The sequence below is a fragment of the Ornithodoros turicata genome, chromosome 1, assembly GCF_037126465.1.
Source record: "Ornithodoros turicata isolate Travis chromosome 1, ASM3712646v1, whole genome shotgun sequence".
In the NCBI taxonomy this organism is placed as follows: domain Eukaryota; kingdom Metazoa; phylum Arthropoda; class Arachnida; order Ixodida; family Argasidae; genus Ornithodoros; species Ornithodoros turicata.
In genome coordinates, this window is record NC_088201.1 from 17473449 (window position 1) to 17490289 (window position 16841).

The 16841-nt window shown below is 45.5% G+C and overlaps 1 protein-coding gene and 1 long non-coding RNA gene across 4 annotated transcripts in view; one reads left to right on the forward strand and one right to left on the reverse strand.

The window, feature by feature from the left end:
* LOC135397339 (uncharacterized) overlaps positions 1–16841 on the reverse strand; it is a 116816-nt gene that overhangs the window by 11758 nt on the left and 88217 nt on the right. The gene's annotated exons all lie outside the window — the stretch shown is intronic.
* Positions 1–16841, forward strand: part of LOC135397312 (uncharacterized) — an 80578-nt gene that overhangs the window by 985 nt on the left and 62752 nt on the right. Inside the window, exons 1-2 of one of the 3 annotated variants that reach the window (XM_064628840.1) lie at positions 14468–14509; positions 14581–14757. The exons of 1 other annotated variant lie outside the window; for it this stretch is intronic. The gene's annotated coding sequence lies outside the window, so the exon portion shown is untranslated. Of the gene's footprint in view, positions 1–14467; positions 14758–16841 lie in introns of those variants that run through there. One more of the 3 variants, XM_064628830.1, reaches the window with a different exon arrangement.

The following is a 16841-nucleotide window of genomic DNA, read 5'->3' on the forward strand; positions in this document are numbered from 1 at the left end:
CTATATAGGTGGTGTTGACAAAGCCCGATCACTTAATAAATGACATGACCAACTGCCAGAGTGCTTGCGGTGACCGTAGCTATAGAGACGGGCCGTCATCAGCCACATATGGGCAGCCGCTGGGAACCACAGAAAGCCTGTAGTTGAAATCAACTGCGGCGATTGGCTGAAGCAGACGACATGAGGACTGGGCGGGTCATGCTTTACGTTACCACGAAAAACCAGCTCGCGTGGCTGAGTGGCTAGCGTGCTGGCCAAGTCACGTCGAGACTGCGAGGTACCCGGGTTCGAATCCCGGTGCCGGCTGTGCTGTCCGGGATATTTCCTGGAATTTCCTCAGACGCTGTCAGACATATGTCGTCAGAGTTCCCTTAGAAGTCGGCCCAGGACGCACAATACCCTAGAGCGTGATGCCTATGGTTCACACTGCTGCATTTCCGCACGTTACGGATGCGGCGCGGCGCGGTTGTCATGGCAACGAAGTCCGACGAACCACCCCTCGAACGAACGAACGAATGGCTCGGACGAACTCCACGCGACACGGATCCGGCTATGAGCACTGCGACTATGACCAGCCGACCAATGAGCGAAGGCAGACTGGAGATAGATAGATAAATAGATAGATAAATAGATAGATAGACGGAGGCATGATTGGTCAAACACATAGGCGCTTTCCGTATCAAGAACGAATGTGTCTGAACAGCGTGTCGTACGACAACCGCATCCGCACCCGATCTGAACCGTACCTGTCCGCAACGGAGAGAAGTTGCAGTGTGAACCAGGCACTAGTCGTGACGTTGTCCATCTCCGTGAGACCGACAACGGCGAGCTCTTTCATTAGCGCTGCCACCACCGCGAAAACGGTTGTTGGCGTTCTATCACCGAGTGACCTGCCTGGAGGTGTGGCGGCAGTGAATATGCCGCTCGTTTCTCCTGTTTATCTTTTTAAAAAAACTTTGACGTTCTGCTGGATGAAATTTTGCATTTGGTATTTGCGAATACAACGCAGGCAAGCCTCCAACTCCTCCAGGCCAGACCAGGGATTTCCCTACACACCCCTAGCTTTTTTTTGCACCCCCCCCCCCTCCAATGAAATTTCTGAGATTGCCCAATACAGCCTGGCTGTACCAATACGTTCGAATCGAGTATCCTGTGCTGTACACGACATGGAAACTTGGATGACTATAGCAAGCCTACATCATGGCTAAGATTTCCCTTCTATTTTTTTTCTTTGTATTAAACATATCCCCCCTCATGCAAATAACCTTATCGTGCATTGTTCCAATGTAATTTGGAACTTCTGCAAACCCTTAATACCCGTGATTAATATGAAGCACCACTTCCACACCTTTGCGCAATCACCAACGCTCTTTTGTCTCATTTTTACCACCACCAATGGGGTAGAGTATCGCCCCTGGCGATGAAACTCTCCAATCATCATAATATAAAGTTGTTGTTGTTCGTTTCATTTTCCTGCTATTCTTCTCACCGTTGGCTATCTAATTTTCACAGCCTCGCGAGACAACGTTGTGTTCCTTTTATATTTTTATGACAGCGTCTAGTCTGTACTGCATTCGTTGAAGAGTCGCTGTCGTAAGATATTGTGTGATTATAATACGCTAGTATACAAATAAAATCGCATCTGGAGAACGTTATTGACACCCCATCAACGTGCTGTGGAGTTCTCCGTTCGCACAAAAATTAGGCAGACGGCGAGGACTTTAGCAAACATATCCCCCCCCCCCCCTGGAAGATCGGCACCCTCCACCTTCCCCCAGAGGTCGATTTCTGGGGACATTGCTGGGCCAGACCAGGGACCTGTTTGGATTTCCTTTGGATTTCCCTCTTTGGATCTTCTCTGACAGTCTACCACTTGAATAGTTAAAATGAGACAGTCTCAGTACTTTTGTAAGTTTCGAAAACGTAATAAGGTAAAATGCAATAGTCAACACTTCTGGCGGAAAAATGTGTCGACTACACGAAAACGAAAAGCGGTATAATAATGGCAGTTAATTGAAATTGTTACAACTTTTAGCTTTAGAACAGTTCAACTGGTAAAGCACATTAATTGGTCAAACGTTTTATTTTGCGTTATATTTTAACTAGAATTCGGTGATGGGGTGACTTGCAGAAATTATAAGGAAGCGTCTGACAATACACGACCTTTTGTGATTTCTGCATGTCGACTATCTCTACAGGTGAAAAGAAGATGTCGAGTGCGTTGATCGACCGGTAGCATAATAAAAGTCAGTCTAACGGTTGTCGTTCTGTGTGTCAAACGAACCTGTTGCTCGTGGACGCTGTCCGTGTCCGTCCGTGTCGTCCCCGCGCGTTCGTTATCGCTACCGGTGTTTGAGTTTGAACGATCCAGAGGAAACTGCTGTCAGCGTTTGCGTTGACTGTTTCTCTCTTGTGTTGTGTACGGCCGCTGTTTCTTAGACTGGATGGGAACTGTCATATTCAAGTTATAGGTTATGAAGCACAAATACTGCTTTACTACTGCAGAGGCTTCGAGGAACGAAAGAGACAGCTGCTTCAAAAAGAGCGAGGCTCTTATTTCTTTGCTGACCATACGCGTTTGGTGTACAGGGTGATTCACCTAAAGTGATAAAAATTTCTATCTGGCGACGTACTCGCCTGAAGATTGAGGGACTTTCGGCAATTGCCTTCTGGAAACATTTGCCGCCATTTAGGAAGGCCTTGGACAATTTTTAATTCAGGGAAATTTATTTTTTCAATCGAACTTTGAAAGTTGCTCAGCCAATGTCACCTTTTTTTCCCGCCGAAATATGAAGACCTCCACAGATAACCGCAGGCCCAACAAAAACTATGCACAGTATATCAACAGAAATAGTCGAAAAAAATTTGTGAAAATGCTGCTTTAGCCCCGCCTGCTTGATTGTCGCAAAAAAGCGCGCGCGAAAGATGCGGCGATAGGAGGAAGTGTTCCCGCCTCTTGTTTTACCTTGTGTCAGCTGGTCTCGCCCAAAAACTATGTACTGCTCGGACTTCTCACCAATTCTGCCAGTGACCGCCCAAGATCTTAACTTGCGGCCATCATCATTCCTTGATCTGTTATATCATCTCATCTCATCCTGGCTACAATCGTGACGCTGCCCACATAAATGAGGCCAACGGCAAGGCAGTTTTCGCCACCACCACTACCTTTCTTTCCCAGCTTTGACCTTGATGCTAGTGACCACTGTCTTATCACAAAGAACTCACGAGATAGGACCCTGTTTCATTCACATTTGCCAGTCACAAGCCAAAAAGGGATTTATCTTGGAAATTTCTTCCGATAAAAGTGCTGTCCGCCGAACTAAGGTCAATGCACTAAAATCAGCAAAACTGAAGAAGGTGGGGACACTTCCTCCTATCGGTTACGTCCCATTTCGCCTAATGCGACTTTTTCAGGTTTAAAGAGGGCGAGAGGGGTACCTGCCATTAGGCGAAATGGGACTGTCGTGGCATCTCATTAGGCGAAATGGTACTTCTAGCAAATGGGCGTTGCTATCTCTGATTCACGTGAGCAGGGAATGACTCCGCCCCCGTGTGCAATCTGCACACATTACAAAGTTCTCATCTGGTTTTGCGAAAAAAGCAGGGCGTTCAGAAGGGCCGAGTGATGCGGTTCTGCATCAAAGGCAGTCCCGCGGCGCCTGTGGCTCGACAGTCTACCAACTCTACTACGAACGGCACATGAGGACTTATTGTCCTTTTCACCAAGTCTTGTGCATGGCATTGCAAACAATATAATACCTATCGGTATTTTCCGACTCAGTACATCAAATCAAAATGTCACTTGTCTTCCCAGTGGTGCCAACCTCTATTGCGTTTTCGCGCAACTTGGCGGATGTGCTGTAAGTTGTCTGTAAGCTGCATGTGGTCACCCCCTCCTGGATCCCGAACATTTCCTTCTCCACTCCCCCCAATTGCTGAAGGAGGAGAAATGCTCAACAACCCTGTCATTCAGCTGTTATATTGTCACTTTAGGGGGGGGGGAGAACTAATTAAGAAAATGGGGCCTCTAAAAGGCGAAAGTAGTTGGAAGCATCTGAGATTCAGACAACGTTGACTCGCTAACAATGACTGGATATGATAGCAGTGCAAGTTCCTACGGAAGGGAAGCTGCAAGGAAGCCCTCACGAGGAGATGAAAGCCTCAGGTTGGGCTTAGAGCATTTTATAACGAGGTGAGCAACTGACCGTCTTCAGCGTTCCATTGGTGAGCAATTGTCCGCGCCCCGCCCCTCCTAGATACTTTGACTCACAACTTGGACCCTCGCTTTAGACGAGCAAGTTGAGCCCCTATCGATGTGGCCAGGCTGTTCATATTCAGTTGTGGTTGCTCGTACACATCAATGAGTGAGCGAGAAATTTCGGTTTTGACAACGCGGCGAGGAGGGAAGCAAATTGAAGTGTGGCGAGCGAAGGCTGATCTCATACAACAACAACAACATCTACATTAATGACGATGGGATGAGGTGATTCACCGCAACAATTGCGGTACCTTACCTCAGTGCATGTGGGTTAACATATGCGATCTCATACGTATAGATACTGTGGTACATCTATAATGCACCTTAACTGAACATTGTCATTGGACTATGTTCCTTATCCTTTAAAAATGTGTTAGGCTCCTTCAGGTCTGGTGTATGCCCATGTCCTGTCCATGTCCTGTCGACTGCGCCAATGTAAGACGACTTCACTCTCGTGCCTCCGAACCTCAGAATGAATTTTAGTGTCCTCCTCCTCTTCTTCGCATACCTACGGGAGCCTACACGTATATACGAAGAACTTCGCGAATATCGAATAAATACAATGTTAAACACGGGAAATCTGCTTTTTCTTCTGCGGGAAATCTGCTGTTTGTATAGGCAATGTATGCACGATAGCAGCGCAACGAAAAATAGGTACTTCCATTAGAATACGATCCTCAATTATGATCAAGCACAGGCTGCATCGGAAAAGAGGGAGCGCATTCTTTCTTCACGTGACACACACACACACACCTGAGTAGGCGAAATGGGACTGCCTGGCACATACATTAGGCGAAGTGGGACTCTGTGCAGTTCCGGGTGAGGGAACATGGCGAGGGATTGGGAGATAAGTCCATTGTCCATTAGGACACTTGGGGTACTAGGAAATAAATAAATAAATAATCTGATAAAAAAGGATTAGGCGAAATTGGGGGGGGGGGGTGCCGAAATAGCTCGCCGTTGCTGGCCACACACGAGTGGACGAAATGGGAATAGACGGAGTGAGAAGACACGCTCCTATCGCCCCACCTTTCGCGCGCGCTTTTTTGCGACAATCAAGCAGGCGGGGCTAAAGCAGCACTTTTACTAATTTTTTCGACTATTTCTGTTGCTATGCTGTGCATACTTTTTGTTGGGTCTGGGTTGGGTCCAAAGCCTACCTAAATGGCGGCAAAAGTTTCCAGAAGGTAATTGCCGAAAGTCCCACAATCCTCCGGCGAGTACGGCGCCACTCGCCAGTTAGAATTTTTTATCACTTTAGATGAAGCACCCGGTATATAGGTAAGGTTAGCGTGGCTTGTTCGCTTTATTTTTATTTTTACAGTGAACCCTCGTTAATATGACCCCCGATAATCTGACATACGCACTTTACGACCGTACTCTTGGGGAACAATGCTGTGAAACTTCTGCATATCCCCCCGTTAATATGACAATTCGGCATTATGACCAAAATTTTCGGGAACGACCATGGTCATAATAACGAGGGTTCACTGTATTCTTCTTTTTCTTTCGGCATGTGAACTGCTTGTGGATGTATCAGATTACGGCGATGTAGTTGTACGCAGTAGTGTGTAGTTGGAGTTGGAATTAGTGTGTAGTAATTCCAGATACACAGCGTATTCTTGTTGTTAGCGCACCACTACCCGCGTTCCTCCACGCCTCATTTTCCAACGCCGAATGGGACCGGTCTCTCATACAAATTTGGTTGACTTACTCCTCTCTCGTGAGGTCACTTTATTATCGTTCGCCAATGTCCTCCTCTTTGCAACGTACTTTATGTGAAGTAACACAAGGCGTTCAAGCTTGAATGAGGTTGCATTCTATGCACATAGTAGAAGTTTCACTAAACTCAAGGCGATGGTCTTTCATTACACTTTACACGGTAATTTACACCGCACAGTGGGTCACCAAAGGAACCTTGCAAACAACCGGAAGTAGCTTCTTGAACGCAACTCTTCAAATTACAGCGGGGCTACGGAAAAAGACGCCCCAACTGCAATTCTCGCGAAGTGCGTGATTTTTCACGAGACGCACAGTACATCCCCACTTCAAGAGTTTGCGTTGGGGACATTCTGCACCATTTTGCTACAATAGCCGCAGAATGTCGAGCGTGCGGAGGGGTCGTTGGTGGCGAACGGAGAGCACAATACCCAAACAGGAAATTGCTATGGGGTCAATATGTACGACCACCAGGTTACGGTGCGTGCTACGCCCATGAGCAGACATACAGCGTATCCATTCCGGTGACAAGCGATGAATGTATGAGGGCTATGTGGGGCCTCTGCACTATAACAGCAGATCTATCTGGAGAAAAAGTACAGAATTGGGGCATGACAACGAACTTCAATGGAGCATTACGCGCAGAGTGCCGACAAAATGGGAACATGAGTGCTCTTTTACAGTTGATTAATACAGCTGTTTGAAAGAAGAGTGACCACTGGGTCGTAAGGGACAAATCGTCGAGTCAGGGGCAAATTCTGAAACCCACCTTTCACTCCCAGCTCCCGTGTGCTTTAATACTTCTTCGATCGCCAAGTAAATTAATCTTACTGTCAACATGCCCATTGAATTGTAGAGAAGGTGTTCTTTTACGTGCTGATCGGCATTGTTCCGGAAGTAAGTACCAAATAACGGACGAAAGGGAGAGAGCAAGAGGAGATCCTGGGACACAGATACAGACACGCAGTTGGAGCACTGCTGTGCTTTGTCTGAAGAACCAGGACAAATTTGCCTTTTGCTGCACTCTTACAAATGAACTTCGCCTCATAGCGCGCTCCTAGCCAACCATCATCTCGAATGATATCGTTATCTGGCCAGGGGGCTTAATCGCTTCATCGTCCTTACGGTCGTTACAAGCTAACAACTGGCGGAAATTCAAAAAGGCGGGCGGGAACTTTAAAAAGGTGGGCACGTGACAAAACACGTGCACGGCGCTCTTCGCGCGATACGTGAAGGCCGTGGTACACGTCACGCGCAATGGGTCACGTGCCCACCTTTTTGAATTTCCCGCCACTCGTTAGTTTGTAACGACCGTAACGACGATGAAGCGATTAAGCCCCTGATTTGTTGAAAACGGGAGGCGTACGCCTTTTCTGTGACAATTATGACAAGCATAAGTGTCACAAAAAAGGCGTACGCCCCCCGTTTCCATCAAATCAGGGCAGATAACGATATCATTCGAGATGATGGTTGGCTAAGAGCGTGCTATGCGGTGAAGTTCATTCTTAAGAGTGTGCTACTTATATACTAAGTCCCTTAGTGAATGTCCAACAGAAGAACGTTGGAGTGGCATAAAGTACATTCCTAAAGAATTATAACCGATTTAAGAGAGAAGTGGGAAGTACATGCAAGCCTATACTGCAGAAGTCGTGAATGGAAAAGAAAGTAGAAAAACCAACAGGAAAGAAAGCACTAACGAAATGGTACGTTCTTAGATTCCGGGCCCAGTTTCAACTATGAGTGCTAAATTAAGTTTCAATGGGTGGTCGCCCTCCCTGGTAGGAATCGCGTTGAAAGTGTGTAAAGAATCGACGTGTCTTTTATTTATCATAACATACATCACCCGTAAACTACTAAGTTGGCACATGTTTCCCTTAGAGGTCGCTCAGGTGAGCAAGATTAATTGGCCAAGCGACCACTGAGTCCCTCATGATCGTACTTGCCATGTGACATAGAACCCCCGAATTATCATCTCCTTGTTCTTACGTAAATCTGCCCAAGAGGGGGGGATATGTTTATTGAAAAAAAAAAGCGAGGAAATGTTAGTCAGGCATAGGCCGACTTGCTATTCCTTCCATAAAAAGAAAACGAAAAAAAATGAAAGAAAAGAAACACACACACACAGACAGACACACAAAAAGGCCCTAGAGGCTGGTCGAGAGGCCGGTGGCACGGAGAAAGCGAGGGTAGTCGTAACTGCCCCCTGGTTGTGCAGGACCGGGCCGAGCAGGGTGGCCAAAGTGACGTGCCCAAGAGGACTGCTCAGCTCCTCTACCACGAGAGGACACCAATACCGCCCTTGTGGTCTCCATGCATGTTCTACGGGGTATTTCATTTTTTTTTTAAATTCGTGTTAGCGCCGCGAAGCAACTGTGGCTATGAGAGGCGTACAGACGTGGACAGATGTAGAGAGGACAGCGGGAACGAGTGGGGGACATGGGGGTTAATATGTGTTCTGTGCCGACATTCGTCTGGAAAGTCTGCCGGAAAACCCAGGGAAAACCTCAGACAGCACAGCCGGTGCAGGGATTCGAACACACGTCACCTCCCAGTCTCGGCGTGGAAGGTACAGGGTGTTTCAATAGTCATGTAAAAAGATTTTAATAATAATTTTAAAAAAGCCACTGCGGAAAGATATGCGATCAGCGATATTTACCTGTAAGAAACTTTTGCCACTAGCTACAAGTGATTTTATCAACTTTTAATTGAAATAAATTTAATTCCTTGAACTGAACTCTGTAATTTCCCAAGTGAACGTCACGTTTTCTTTGTGTTTTTTTTTTTTTTTTCGGAAACAGATAGCGCCACGTTAACCACAACAATCGATAAATTAATGATGATGAATGGGAAATAGAAGACTTCAGAAAATCCCAGAGAGCTTAGCGTCGTTTTGGACTATGGGAACTTGCTGATAACAAAGTAAGTAAGTATTATCTGGCAAAAAAAGGGGGAAGAAAACAGTCTTGGAGCAAGGTGGCTGCCACTACAGGCGCTTGCAGCTCCATGTTATTTGGTTTGGATTCTGTCTCAGAGATGCAGCAAAGGTGTTAAAAGCGGCAGTGTATGCCGCTATCTTTTAGGAAGGCGCAGAGTGCCTTCAGAGCTTTAACTTCTTGGTCCTGTGCATAGTAGGCCATCTCTCCATCACTTTACAAAAGGATAACAAAGGAGGAGAAAATCTCCAACCTGTTAAGTTTCTTCTCTCCCGGCCGATTGCCCACGAGGAGTCAAAGTCAGCGAAACCGAAACGTGAAGGACAGTTCATTCCAGTAATCTCCCAGGACGCAACGCGTGCGCAAGGAGCACTGGGATTTTCTGAAATCGTCCATCCGCCACACGAAATGCGGCCCAGTACCCCAAGGCACAATGGACGGAATGAGACGTGACACGATAATGAGACGATGAACGACGCTGAAGTGAGTGTGTGAGATACATTCAATTACAAAATACATTCCCTACTACAATGATAATCGCTGAAGAAAACTGGAAAAATCGTCATCTCGAGACGCGCAACTTGGTGGCCGTGCTCAGTTCCCCGCCAAGTTAATGCAAGACGTGACGGAAGAAAAACGGTGACCCACCCATACCTGTTTACCTCTCACTCTTGTTTCATATAACTGTCATTTCTAACCTTGCTGCCGTTGTCAGCAGAAGCACCGAAAAGGAATCTGACGAAGTAGGTCCGTTCTCCTCCCCGTCCTCCTCGCCTCGCTGCTTTGACGGAGAACTGAGGGCAGTCGAGAATTTAGAAACGACGGTTCTCGCAATTTTTTTTTAATAGCCATTACCATTGTATACCAGGGAATGATTCTTGTGATAAAGTGGAGCAAATTTCGACGTGCGCTTTCTGCTTCCTGCAGAAAATAAAGAGTAAAAATAAAGAAAACGCCTGGCGGACCGGGCAAATTTCGAAGTTCAACTCAGGAAATTAAATTTATTTCCATAAAAATTTGATAAAATTACCGGTAGTGCATGGCAAAAGTTCCCTACAGATGAACGTCGTTGATCGAAGAATTTCTGTTACGTGCTTTTTCTGTTGAAACTTTCTGACACGGTTACTGAAACACCCTGTAGACGATATTTCACTGCTTTTACTGATGCACACAGTTCATCTGCCTTTAGCAATAGGCTACGTTCAGTTCGTTACTGGAACATTTGATTGCTATTTCTCCTCATCACTGTAAGAAAATTGTCCGTAATTTTACTGCACAAGTGACTGCTGTTGCCGACATATGTGCCGTAACCTATATGCTGCACAAAATCCCTTTGGAGTGCACACTGCACAGTTCCGGACTGGTCTTTCGCAGTTTAATATCACTTTAGTCATTCTTTTCGCTTATGGGAGCTGCGCAGTGTGCACTCCAAACGAACTTTTTTGCAATAACTAGGTTACGGCACATACAGGGTGTCCAAGAAAACGTGTCATTGAATTGCAATAAAAAAACTACGCCACCTAGAATCACGCGGTCAACGGCATTTGTTCTTACTAGGTTTTTGCCACCTCCTGATGTGGATGTCATCTAGTTTAAGTTTTACTATGTCAATTTTTACGAACTCAACTCGAAAATTTGCCAAGTAAAGGTCGCTTTTTTATCCCACCAATGTGAAGCGCGTACCGCATGCACTCGAGTTCATGATAACTAACAGGGATATTGACGAGCCGAAAAGTGACGAACATCATGCTTTTCGGAGCACCAAGAGCTTAGCGCTCGACGTCTTTTTGAGCGCCCTCGTTGCCAGTCCCACGAAAAGGGCTTGCTAAACCCAGTCCACAGAGGGATAGTACACCCTTAAAAATGAACTTTACCGCATAGCACGCTCCTAGCCAACCATTATCTCGAATGATATCGTTATCTGCCCTGATTTGTTGAAAACGGGGGGCGTACGCCATTTCTGTGACACTTATGCTGTTCATAATTGTCACAGAAAAGGCGTACGCCCCCTGTTTTCAACAAATCAGGGCAGATAACGATATCATTCGAGATAATCGTTGGCTAGGAGCGTGCTATGCGGTGAAGTTCATTTTTAAGAGTGTACACTCTAAAAACAGAGCTTCACCGCATAGCACGCTGTGCGCCAACCGTTGCCACGGATGATAGGGTTATCGCCTCTTATTCGAGGAGAGAGGGAGGCGTACGCCTTTTTGTGGCAGTTTGGATATATGGTAATTGCCACAAGAAGGCGTACGCATCCCTCTCTCTTCGGATCAAAACAGATTACCCTATCATTCGCGAACATGATTGGCGCACTACGTGCAATGCGGTGAAGTTCTGTTTTTAGACTGTAGAAAAAGTGAAAGTTCTAATTGGGAAAGGGAAGGCGTGATACCAGCAGAAGCAGGATGCGATAAGGCCTGTCTTATCTCCTTCTACTATCCCTGTGTGGGCTGAGTTTAGCAACCTCCTTTAGTCGGACTGACAACGAGGGCGCGCATAAAGGCGTCGAGCGCTAGGTTGTTTGCGCTCAGAAACGCACGATGTTCGGCTATTTGTCCGATGGGATAGCTCCTCAATACCCGTGCCAATTATCACGAACTTGAGTAAATTTGGCACGCGCTTCACATTGGTGGAGTAAAAAAGCGGCCTTTACTTGGCAAATTTTCGAGTTCAATTCGTAAAAATTGACATAATAAAACTTAAGTTAGATTATATTCACATGAGGAGGTGGCAAAAACATAGTAAGAACAAATGCAGTTGACCGCATGTTTCTAGGTGTCAGTTTTTATTACTATTATTATTATTATTATTATTCGATGACACGCTGGGACACCCTGTATGCCGACAACAGAGTTAGCAGCCACTTGTGAGTAAAATTACGGATTTTTTTTTTTACAGAGCAGTTTTCATAATGAGCCATAAATAACGTGTCCTGAAGTAGCCAGTTCCGAGTAGTTTGAGACTAACATCTCCATTTTTTTCTTTTACCAATCAATCAATCAGTTATCATTGTCAGCTTCACCTTCGCTCATATCGAGACGTCGTCCACCAACTTGAAGCCAACTACGATAAGCGATAACAGCACCACTACCCATCACCTGTCACGACGAACCACGATAACGAGAAATCGTATTGCATCTCCAAAAACATGTGCAATTATCAGAATGAATCCCCTTTGCAGGGCATTGATATACATCGTTGATCATTTATTTCTCAACTTCAGCAATTGAAGGGCTTTAAATAACGCATTGTCGTTCCGTAGACGTTTAATTTATTCCTTGGTCGGCGCCCAGGGGATACTTTTTTTTTTTTTTTTTTTGTTGTTGTTGCAATGAATCAGCGTTGAAGGGGTTGTGGTACGTATAATTCCCTAAGGCTCAGCTTTGACTTTCTTGGCTGGCTTGGCTTTCTTGATAAAGTATATAATGGTAACATTCAAGGCCGGACCATGATGACTGATATGGCAAACTGGTAAATGCATTGTGCCACCCTCGTAGGCGTGCATGTACTCATGTCAAAATTTCCGTCCCTCTTTCTTTCCTTCGTTCCTGTTATTGACATAGTTTCGAGATTGTGAGGGGGACTTACCGAACGATCTTTTTCTTCCATCATTTTCCCCAACAACACTATATACGCACGTCCCGGAAGACTGCAGTTCAATCTAGTTCGATGAAACTGCAGTAAAACACGAACCACTGTGTACCTGAGAGGTTCTAAGAAGTGTGGAGAAACCTCTTTGTTCCAGTGGGCCGCTATCAGTCCGAACAAAAAACTGTCACGGCAGATCGAAGACGCTCTGTGGGAGGCGGACGCTTCCGAGGACATGCGTCAATATTCGATTTATCGTTCGTTCCGCATACTTATTTCCATATTGTTCCGGGAATTCGGCGCATGCATGAGAAGTATTCATACTGGTACACCCAGTAAACGTTTAACGTCTTCACGCACTTAACTTGCTTCGCAACCAGCAACTTGCACCCACGTGTCATGCTGTATGTATGAAATACATTATATTCGCACGGTCACCAATTGCCAGAACTTCTAGCTTTGAATTTTATCATAACGGTCCTGAGACAGGTACATGTCTTTGACGGTCATGCACGATGCCTTCAGCACGTTCAAATGTGCAACATCTGAAGAAAAGTGACGCTCCGCCTTATCTTACATAGCTTTTCTATGAAATTTAAATTATCTTACGAGAAATTTAAGACACGCTTTGTTGTGTGCTAGGGTCACATGCGGTCGGCACTCAGGCATTTCTCATCATAAAGTTTATCCGCCAACTTGGCCACATTTGTCGTATAAGGTTACACTGATACTCTTCGTCAGCATTACAATCGCCGGTAAATGACACGAAGATTCGGGTCATGTTGACGGGCATCTGGACTGCATGCGTCACAAGGATACCTTAGCCATTGTTCATGACTTGAAACAATAGTCGATGTTCCTAGACAACAATGAGATGACTTCAGGAGTCGGGTGAGTCCAATGGGCCCGTTTGCGTTCCAGTGCGAAACTAAACAAGATTATGCTTGGAGACATGTAAGGTAGAGAATATGCGGTACATAAAAAATTACACGTCAGCCAAGAAGGAGAATTACACCCACCATCGAGGCCTAGAAGTCCCTTCCGCAGAATGCAGAAGACAAGTTATTGCAGACGAAAAGTTAATACGGGCTAGATGGCTCAAAGAACTTGAAACAAGCCACCGTTAGATGAGCTTGGCTTCTTCTGAGTCTTTTTAATCGACTCAAATTAAATTAGAAATATAAGCAGATGAATACTTAATGCTACGCGAAAGTGAGGTACTAATACGTCATATAAATATCTTTACGAGACAGAGAAGTCTGCTATCGCCGTCATGGTGCAGACGACGTGAAGGGGTGCGAAAGTAAACCAAGGCATGCCAGGAGAGACAAAAATAAACATCTAAAATTAGTATTCTTCGCCGCCCCATGCTCGCCCAAAATGCTTTATTCGGCCCATCTAACGAATGTTTCTCCATAAGTTTAGAAAAGGCGGAGAAAATAAAGAATGGCATCACAAAATCCGCAACTCAAACTCTCGTGTAGTAAGATCAGTTGCGTAGCTTATAGCACTGTGTTTCCTTTTCTGCGTCACAACACGTGGAATATATCAAAAGCAGGAACCTTACGTGAAGTTTATATTCCTCCATTATTAGATTTCCATTAACACAGGGAAGCTTTGCGTTCCACTCGTACCACAAACAATGACTCTGCACCGAGTTATAGACATGCACAGCATTTTCCTACGTTTAGCAGCTCCAGTCGAGCCACAGAAGATTATACGCCCATGTTTAAGAAAGAATGGTCCTCAGTGTACGGGGACACAAACGATTTCTTTGTCAGGAGTAAAACAAAAACGAATAATCTAGGCACTTTTTTTCCCTAGGCCGCGCTCCCCGATATGGGGCACACGCGAGTCGCAGTACCCACGTGACCGGCGTCCTCCAATGGCGCAGAACCGCCCCTTCGTGTGCCGCTCTGTTGTATGAATTTTTCTTCCCCGTGTTTTTCGACGCATGCATTAGATGCCAGCTCGTCCTTAAACATCGTATGCTTGTATCAAGTAGAAGGTGCGTTCCTTCGAGGCAGTTTTAGACAGTTTCTGTCGGTGCACTTAGAGGTACCCTTGTCAAATATCTAGGTTGCCGGCACGCGGGAGTCTGTTGCAGCTAACGTCGCTTGTTCTGCGCAAAGCGCCGCGAGAGACGCACGCATACCCGAACCTGCGACCGACTTTTGGCAACAGTTGAACCTCGCTCGTGTAAGTTGGCTGACTAAAGGTACGAGAGTCAAGCCAAGTCAAGAAGTCATCTCTCAGGTAAATAACCTTTTACCGTTTCGAGATAACTTCTCAAACTTTCATTCGAATAATCTCGGATATTAAACATTGTGTTATTAGGGGGGGGGGGGGGGGGGGGTAGATGCAACACATCAACGGCTAGATGAAAAATGTAATGCCCGGGCACTCTGCATTATGGTTACTACACGGGGTACGAGTTATTCTCCCTATTGGAGGGAGCTAGGCTGGTTGCAGCTTGGTCTGTTAAGTTAGCTAGGATTGAACAAAGGAAGGTACCGTACTTTGAGTGATAGTATTAGCCCTAATAGCATCTACCAAGAGTTACCGTATGGCAAGAGTGTTATGTGTGATACATGCCGCAAGTTTCCAAATTGAACTTCCTTCGACAAGAAAACTAGGTCACCAAAGCGCTTACGTGTAAGCGCCTCACAAAAATCATGGGAAATGCGGCAAAAATGACGGGGTACATTTGCCACAGTATTCAGGGAATGTAACCCATTTCCGGCACCGAAACTCCCAAATAGTGCCAGCCTACAACACAAATTAACCCCATGGGCTACATATCGTGAGACAAGACTGCCGGAACGCGATAGGTGATCAAAAGCCGAGAAGACATAATAACGTACGTGCACATATAGGGAATTATCCTATGCCCCAGACCTTTCCGTGATTCACCAAATAAGTAGGAGCCAAGGTCAAGTCTGAGGAAACTTCGGAGCCAACTTCCGTATATATACCGTCCTCGGTAAAACTTGTTTTGCTGTTCTAAAGCGGGCCATCTCGCTCGGTGCGTGTCATCGGCTATTTATTTGTTTCCGAGAGACGTGGGACGAAATAACTGTGACATTTAAAAAAAAAAAAAAACGTCTCTCTGCAACCGGTCTGGTCGTATAATAGCCGACAGTCTGCACCACATTTTGTTGAAAGTAGAGCGGTTCGTAAATTTGGGAAGGCGAACTCAAGTAATGGATAACATCGCATGTTGACTAAGAGTGTAAGGATGCTGCTGCAGTATGGGCCCCATGGAAGAAAATATGCCTATCATACACGGAGCTATGCCAACGACACTGGTGTGTGTGCAGGCGGGTTGGGTGTACATATACCGTTTCTTCTTCTGTGTTCCGACCATAATGTCGTCAGCTCATCAAAATAGAAAAATTAAAGAAAGAGGAACATAGTCATCTTTAACAAGTATTACCTCTGGAGCCTCAAACTTTAGGAAGCTGAGAATCCACCACACACACACCACTAAGAAAAAAAAAGGAGAGAATACCATTGGTAACAAGCAAAATCTGTGGAGAAATATATTGATTGGCACGGGTCTTATTTTACACTCTACTTGTGTTCATCTCTATAGTTTCTTTTTTCTTTTTTTTTTACTGATCAGACTCACTAGCCTCTGTCGTTTCTTTTTCATTCTCCTGTATGATAGCATGTCTCTCTACAATTCGTATATAATCTCCTATCTATCTTTACAAGCAGCACATCGAAATGATGACCGCCCTACCCAACGTTACCCCCATCCCCGAAATGATGGTAGGGCTCTCACGCAAACGCTTTATCTTGAACTTTCGAAAGACCTAAGCTCGTGTCTGAAGTACGGTGATAGGACGACCGTTGTATAGATCACAGTACATGTATAGACGTCAATCAGCATGCACCTGTCAGATTTTCAAGGTAACGTGGTACCGCAATTGTTGCGGTGAATCACCTCATCCCATCGTTATTCATGTAGCTGTTGTTGTTGTTGTTCAAGGTAATGCCGAAACAGGCACAATAATGAAAAACAGGCAGCGACAAGACGGCTTCTGGCAATACTATCATAAGTTCCATTGATGATAAATCGTGGCTGCCGCCATCAGGCACGTTACTTTTCTGTAACGCGTACGCATTTCAGCCGTTCCAGCGACGTATCGTTTATTTACACGGACATCATACACACTGGACATGATTTGGAGTTGGTATTCGGCAAGCAAGTGCAACTACTTTCCTTGCCTGAGGAGGAACTGCATGAGAAGGAACTTGCATTACATCGTAAACCCAAGGGGGAAAACATGAGAAGGTATGGGCGGAAGGTACAAGAAGATACCGGCTGCCGTCAT